General features: G+C 35.6%; 1 non-coding gene across 1 annotated transcript; it reads right to left on the reverse strand.

Annotated features, from left to right (window-relative positions):
* Nucleotides 1-2,472: 2,472 nt before the first annotated feature.
* TRNAI-AAU (transfer RNA isoleucine (anticodon AAU)) lies at nt 2,473-2,546 on the reverse strand. Its single transcript has one exon. It is a non-coding gene; the product is annotated as a tRNA-Ile (tRNA).
* Nucleotides 2,547-5,880: the final 3,334 nt, after the last annotated feature.

A 5,880-nucleotide genomic window follows, 5' to 3' on the forward strand; every position in this document is an offset into this window, starting at 1 on the left:
TTTGTAATTATTTGATAAACAATGTGTGTACATCATATTGCTTTTTACAAAATGGAACTTCTAACTCTAAATTGCTTGACTCAGAATTTCTGCATTAATTCTGTACTAAATTTTCTCTTCAATATATCATATCAACTCTGAAATCAACTCTTTATTTATAGATGTTGAGGAGTCGAGTCTAAGGAACGTGTCTGCTGTGAAGAGACGTTCTTATCCAATCGAACGGATGCGTATCTTTGAAAACGAACAAGTGTATATTGGGCTGCCTGAAAATCTGAACTTACCAAGAATGTAAATTCTCGACCGAGAATGGAGAAACAGTTTTTTCAGCCTTCGAACGAAAGGGGGAAGTGTCTGAGCGACGCGTGTCGCGACCGAGAATGGAGGATTCTCGGTCGCGACACGGGATGTTTTTCTTCGTTTCTGACTTCGTCCTCGTCCTCGTTTCAGTGCGTTTGATTTTCGTCGTCTTTGACTCCTTTTGTAGGGTTTTTCCTTCGTTTTTGACCTCTTTTCGTTCCTATTTGGATTTTGCCAAATATTTAGGTACCTTGCATGAAAAAACATATTCAAACGTAAAAGTACTCTAAATAGATACAAACAGCACGATTTTATAGCAAAACTGATGTAAATATTAATGATATTTTAGGTATATTTTGGGCTTAACACTCAGCTTGACCATTTGCTTATGCATAAAATGGACTGGAATGAATCAGTTTGATCTTGTACTCTTCCACGAATTTGTTCATATCTTCACCTGTGAAAATGGTTCCTTGATCCGTGGTAATGGATTCTGGAATTCCGAATCTGTGAATTAAGTTCTCCTTGATGAACTGGATTACTTACGCTTGGCCGACTTGCTTCATTGGTGCTGCTTCTACTAATTTAGAAAAGTAATTTGTAGCAACTATGATGAAACAATGGCCCTTTGACGAAGCTGGAAATATTTTCCCCATTAGATCAATAGCCCATCCTCTAAAAGGCCATGGTTTCACAACTGAGTGTAATTCTTCTGAGGGAACTCATTGGAATTGGCCATACAGCTGACACTTCTTGCAACTCTTCGCATACGTGATGCAATCTCGTAGGATCATTGGCCAGAAGTACCCATGACGATTAATGAGCCACCGCATTCTCCTTCCGGACTGGTGAGCTCCGCACGTGCCTTCATGGACTTGCTCCCAATTTAAATAATTCAAAGATGTGTATTTGGGATATGTAGAAAGTTTGATAGAATTATCAAGTTCAAACCAAATATCAAAACAAATTTTAGGTAGTGTAAATTAATGTTTAGTTATGGTCTATTAGAAAATTGGATTAAGAATACAATAAGTTATCTGATAATCCAAGCGAATTAATGGTGATAAATTAGATAAAAGAATAAATTTAAGAAGCGATGAGTCGATTTCGTGAAAAATAGGTTCGCATTTCAGACTTATAAGTTCCTTATTCTTGTTTCTCGCTCCTACCCGATGTCGTTTAGAGTTGGGTGTGGCAAAACTTATCTTGTTTCCTCACTAATTTCAATTACGCCTTGTCATTATTTTTTGTTTACCTTCTCTTTTTTGCATTTTTCAAGTTTTTTTGTCGTTTTTTCGTTTTTTTTCGTTTTTTTTCGTTTTTTTTCGTTTTTTTTTCGTTTTTTCGTTTTTTCATTTTTTTCCATTTTTAGGCTTTCTTTTCTATTTTCACACTTGTTTTTAGCGTTTTTTTTTCGATTTTCATGTTTTTTCTTATTTTTCCACTATTTCCGATCTTTCTACTTTCCATTTTTTCTACAGCTTTTCACATTTTTTTTTTCGTTTTTCACGTTTTTAATGTTGTTCACATTTCAATATTTTCTGTTTCTCGCGTTTTCACTTTTTAAGTTTTTTCATTTTTTTTTCTTTTTCTTTTTCTGTTTTTCACATCTTTATCATATGTTTTTCGTATTTTTTGTGTTTTGTGTTTTTCACGTTTCTCATTTTTTAATCATTTTTCTAGTTTTATGATATTTCAAGTTTTATAGTTTTTCATGTCTATCTTTTGCGTTTTCATGGTTTTAGAATTTCCACGTGTTTCTTTTTGCATTTCTCTATTTTTCATTTCTTCATATTTACATGTTTTACCATTTTTCTGTTGGTTTTATGATATTTCACGTTTACATTTTTTCACGTTCATTTGTTTTTCAAGCTTTGTTTCGTTTTTATCGTTATTCATGTTTTGCAAAATTGTCCATTTTTGTGATTTTCACATTTATAGTTTTTTCATCACGTTTTTTTTGCGCCTTTTTTTATTTTTGTTCTTTTCTATTTTTCACCTTTTTACCATTTTTTAGTGTTTTCCATTTTTACTATCTTCTCTCTTTTTTTCGTTTTTCCTATTTTCCATGAAATACCTTTTTCGCTATATGGATCGAACAGGAAAAAAATTTAACACATACTTAATTTGAGAGCCCTAAAAACAAATCGAAGTTTTAAAAATCATCGAAAGTGGCCTATACAGGTCTCGAACCTGCGACCTTCGCGTTATTAGCACGACGCTCTAACCAACTGAGCTAATAGGCCTGAATGTTTGTTGCATTGATTAGGATTTACGAATAGCTTCTTAGGACTTGATTAGATGAAGGGTAGGGAAGGGTTAATAAAGGAATGGTAGAGAAGGGTAGGGAAAGGTAAGGAAAGGGAATGAAGGGGAAGGAAGGGTAATTTCTAACCCTTCCAAATCCACCAAATTGGAGAGTTAAAAATTGGATGGAATTTTTTAAAAAGAAACCCTTCAAAATCCCTCCAAACCCTTACCCTTCTAATTTTTTTATGTTCCAAACATGGGTTTGTAGAAACCCTTACTAACCCTTCCCCCTCTCAAACAAAAGTTTCTATCAATCCTTACTAACCCTTCCCTTATTAACCCCTCTAAACCCTCCATCCAAAAAAGCCCTTATTTATCTTGTTAATTTTTGGAATGCATTGATTCTGCTCTGATAGAATAAAAAAAGAAATTGCTAACAAGACTCAAGATCACAGATTCAAAGGTATACAGGTTTTAGCTTTTGTAAACTTCAAAAGCGGCTCCTTTTTTTTTCATTCTTTCAAACATGAAACAACAACAACAACAACAACAACAAAGCCTTAGTCCCGAAATGATTCGGGGTCGGCTAACATGAACCATCATATAAAACCGTGAAAATCAAGTCGTGTCAGCGACACAGATTCGCTCCCTCCACTCCGTCCTATCCACTACCATATTTTCCTCAATTCCCAATAAACTCATATCACTCTCGATCACCCTCCTCCAAGTTTGCTTAGGTCTTCCCCTACCCCTCACCACTACATCCCTTTGCCACTCTTCGGTTCTCCTAACCGGCGCATCAAGCGCTCTACGTCTCACATGGCCAAACCACCTTAGTCGGTTTTCTCTCATTTTATTCTCAATAGATGTGACCCCTACTTTTGTCCTAATTATTTCATTACGCACCCGGTCCTTTCTCGTGTGACCACACATCCATCTCAACAAACGCATCTCCGCCACCGACATCTTATGGATGTGGCAGTGTTTCACTGCCCAACACTCCGTACCATATAACAATGCTGGTCTAATTGCCGTCCGGTAGAATTTTCCCTTCAATCTATTAGGCATGCCGGGATCACAAAGGAAACCCGTAGCACTCTTCCACTTCGACCAACCAGCTTTAATCCTATGAGCAACATCTCCATCTACTTCTCCATCCGTTTGGATAATAGATCCTAAATACCGGAAGCAATCCGAGGCCTGAACAACTCTCCCATCTAGGATGATTGTCCCTGCCTCCCTACTCCTACGGCCGCTAAACTTACACTCCAAATATTCTGTCTTACTTCGACTCAACTTAAAGCCTCTAGATTCTAGAGTTTGCCTCCATAGTTCCAACTTCATCTACACTCCTTCTTTCGTCTCCTCAACCAACACAATATCATCTGCAAACAGCATGCACCATGGTATACCATCTTGAAGTGAACTTGTTAGTTCATCCATAACGATGGAAAAAAGAAATGGGCTTAGTGCGGAACCTTGATGCACTCCAATCGTAATAGGAAACTCTTCAGTCTTCCCAACACTAGTACGTACACTCGTGCATACTCCCTCATACATGTCCTTTATGATGTCAATATATTTCCGCGAAATGCCTTTCCTTATCAAGGCCCACCAAAGTACTTCCCTTGGTACCTTATCATATGCTTTCTCCAAGTCAATGAAAACCATATGCAAGTCTTTCTTCTTATTTCGATAGTGCTCCATTAATTGTCTCATTAGATGGATGGCTTCCATAGTTGATCTTCCCGGCATAAAGCCAAACTGGTTTTCCGAGATCTTCACCGTCCTCCTTAGCCTTTGTTCAATCACTCGCTCCCAAAGTTTCATAGTGTGACTCATTAATTTGATTCCCCGATAGTTGGCACAATCTTGGACATAGCATAAAAAATATTCAGGTTTGATTTTTTTTGGGAGAAACTAAGATTGATTTTGTGATCCATGCTTTTTGAAAGTATATGAATTTGTTAATAAAAAAAGTATTAGGGGAAACCTTCATGATATCACAGGTCATGCCTCTTCTTCTGAACCTTTACACCTTTGGGACAAAGCATTTGAAATATGCCTTACATTGATTCAGTTAGTGCTGTTGTTTTGGTTGCCTTTTGAATTATTCCACAGTTATAATCACATCTCATGTGGGACTGTTCTGTTGTATATTTTTTGGTCATATTTTTATTTAGGTTCTTTTCTAGAGTTCGTAATTGATTGACATAAGTTTATTAATTTTTTTTAATTTAATCTATATAATTGGCTTGAACTTGCTAATATCTTATTATCAAGCTTCCTACATATCTCAGTAATCCTAAATTGAGAATCAAAACCATATAGTTCTACTTCAGATAGTCGTACACTTGAATCTCATGATAGAAGAGAATACTATAGCTCAATTTAAAAAGCACAGTTAGTGGAATATTACCTCATAATTATGTGTGCATATGTTGTGCAGTAAACGACTATCATTTTAACATCATCCTAACTCGAAACTTCCTTAGGACTATTTTAGTATAAGATCCTTCAAAATTTATTAATCCAGATTGCAAGCTTCATTTTTATTAACCGTGAATTTTATATCCCGAAATTTTATCACACTAAAATGGATATTTTCTACTGTAATAGAATTTTACTACTGTATATGTCGCTGATGCTCTATGAACATATTAGTATTTCACGTCACAGTTTTTAACTGCAAATTCATATTTCATGTCTATGCTATATATTAATTTAATAAAAATGACTAAAAGATTAATTATTTAATAAGAAATTGGTCTAACTGACCGAGGCAGTGGATTAATATAATTATTTATATCTTCTTTTATTTTCTTATAGCTATTCTCGAAGGTAGATCATCTAATGTTTACATGACACGATAAACTGGACCGAGCAACATGTAGCATGATGAATTACTTGGTTTCATAAATTAACTGTTTTCCCTTTCTTCCTAGTCCTATATCTACTACCGTAGGCTATGAATCGTATCAGGCAAAAGTATGTGGATCCCGTACAATTGTTCTTATGATCTTAATGATAAACTTTTTTACAAAAATTGACCAGCAAAAAGTGCAACTCATACTCACAATAGGCCGAAATTAGTTTATATTCCAACAAGGTTAATGTTGAAGGGAAACATATTGGTCTAATAATTTTAATGACCTCAGTGATCATGGTTTTAAGGGATTTTGTAGCATCATAAATTGTTCAGGACAACAATTAATAATTTGGAAAGACTTCGGACCTCCGCCGAGCCCCTCCAGACACCACCGGAAGCACAGTTCGAAACAGATGGTTCTGTTTCCCAAAATTGAAAGAATCTAACAGGAGAACTCAAAC

Source organism: Euphorbia lathyris, chromosome 2, assembly GCF_963576675.1.
Source record: "Euphorbia lathyris chromosome 2, ddEupLath1.1, whole genome shotgun sequence".
Taxonomy (NCBI): Eukaryota; Viridiplantae; Streptophyta; class Magnoliopsida; order Malpighiales; family Euphorbiaceae; genus Euphorbia; species Euphorbia lathyris.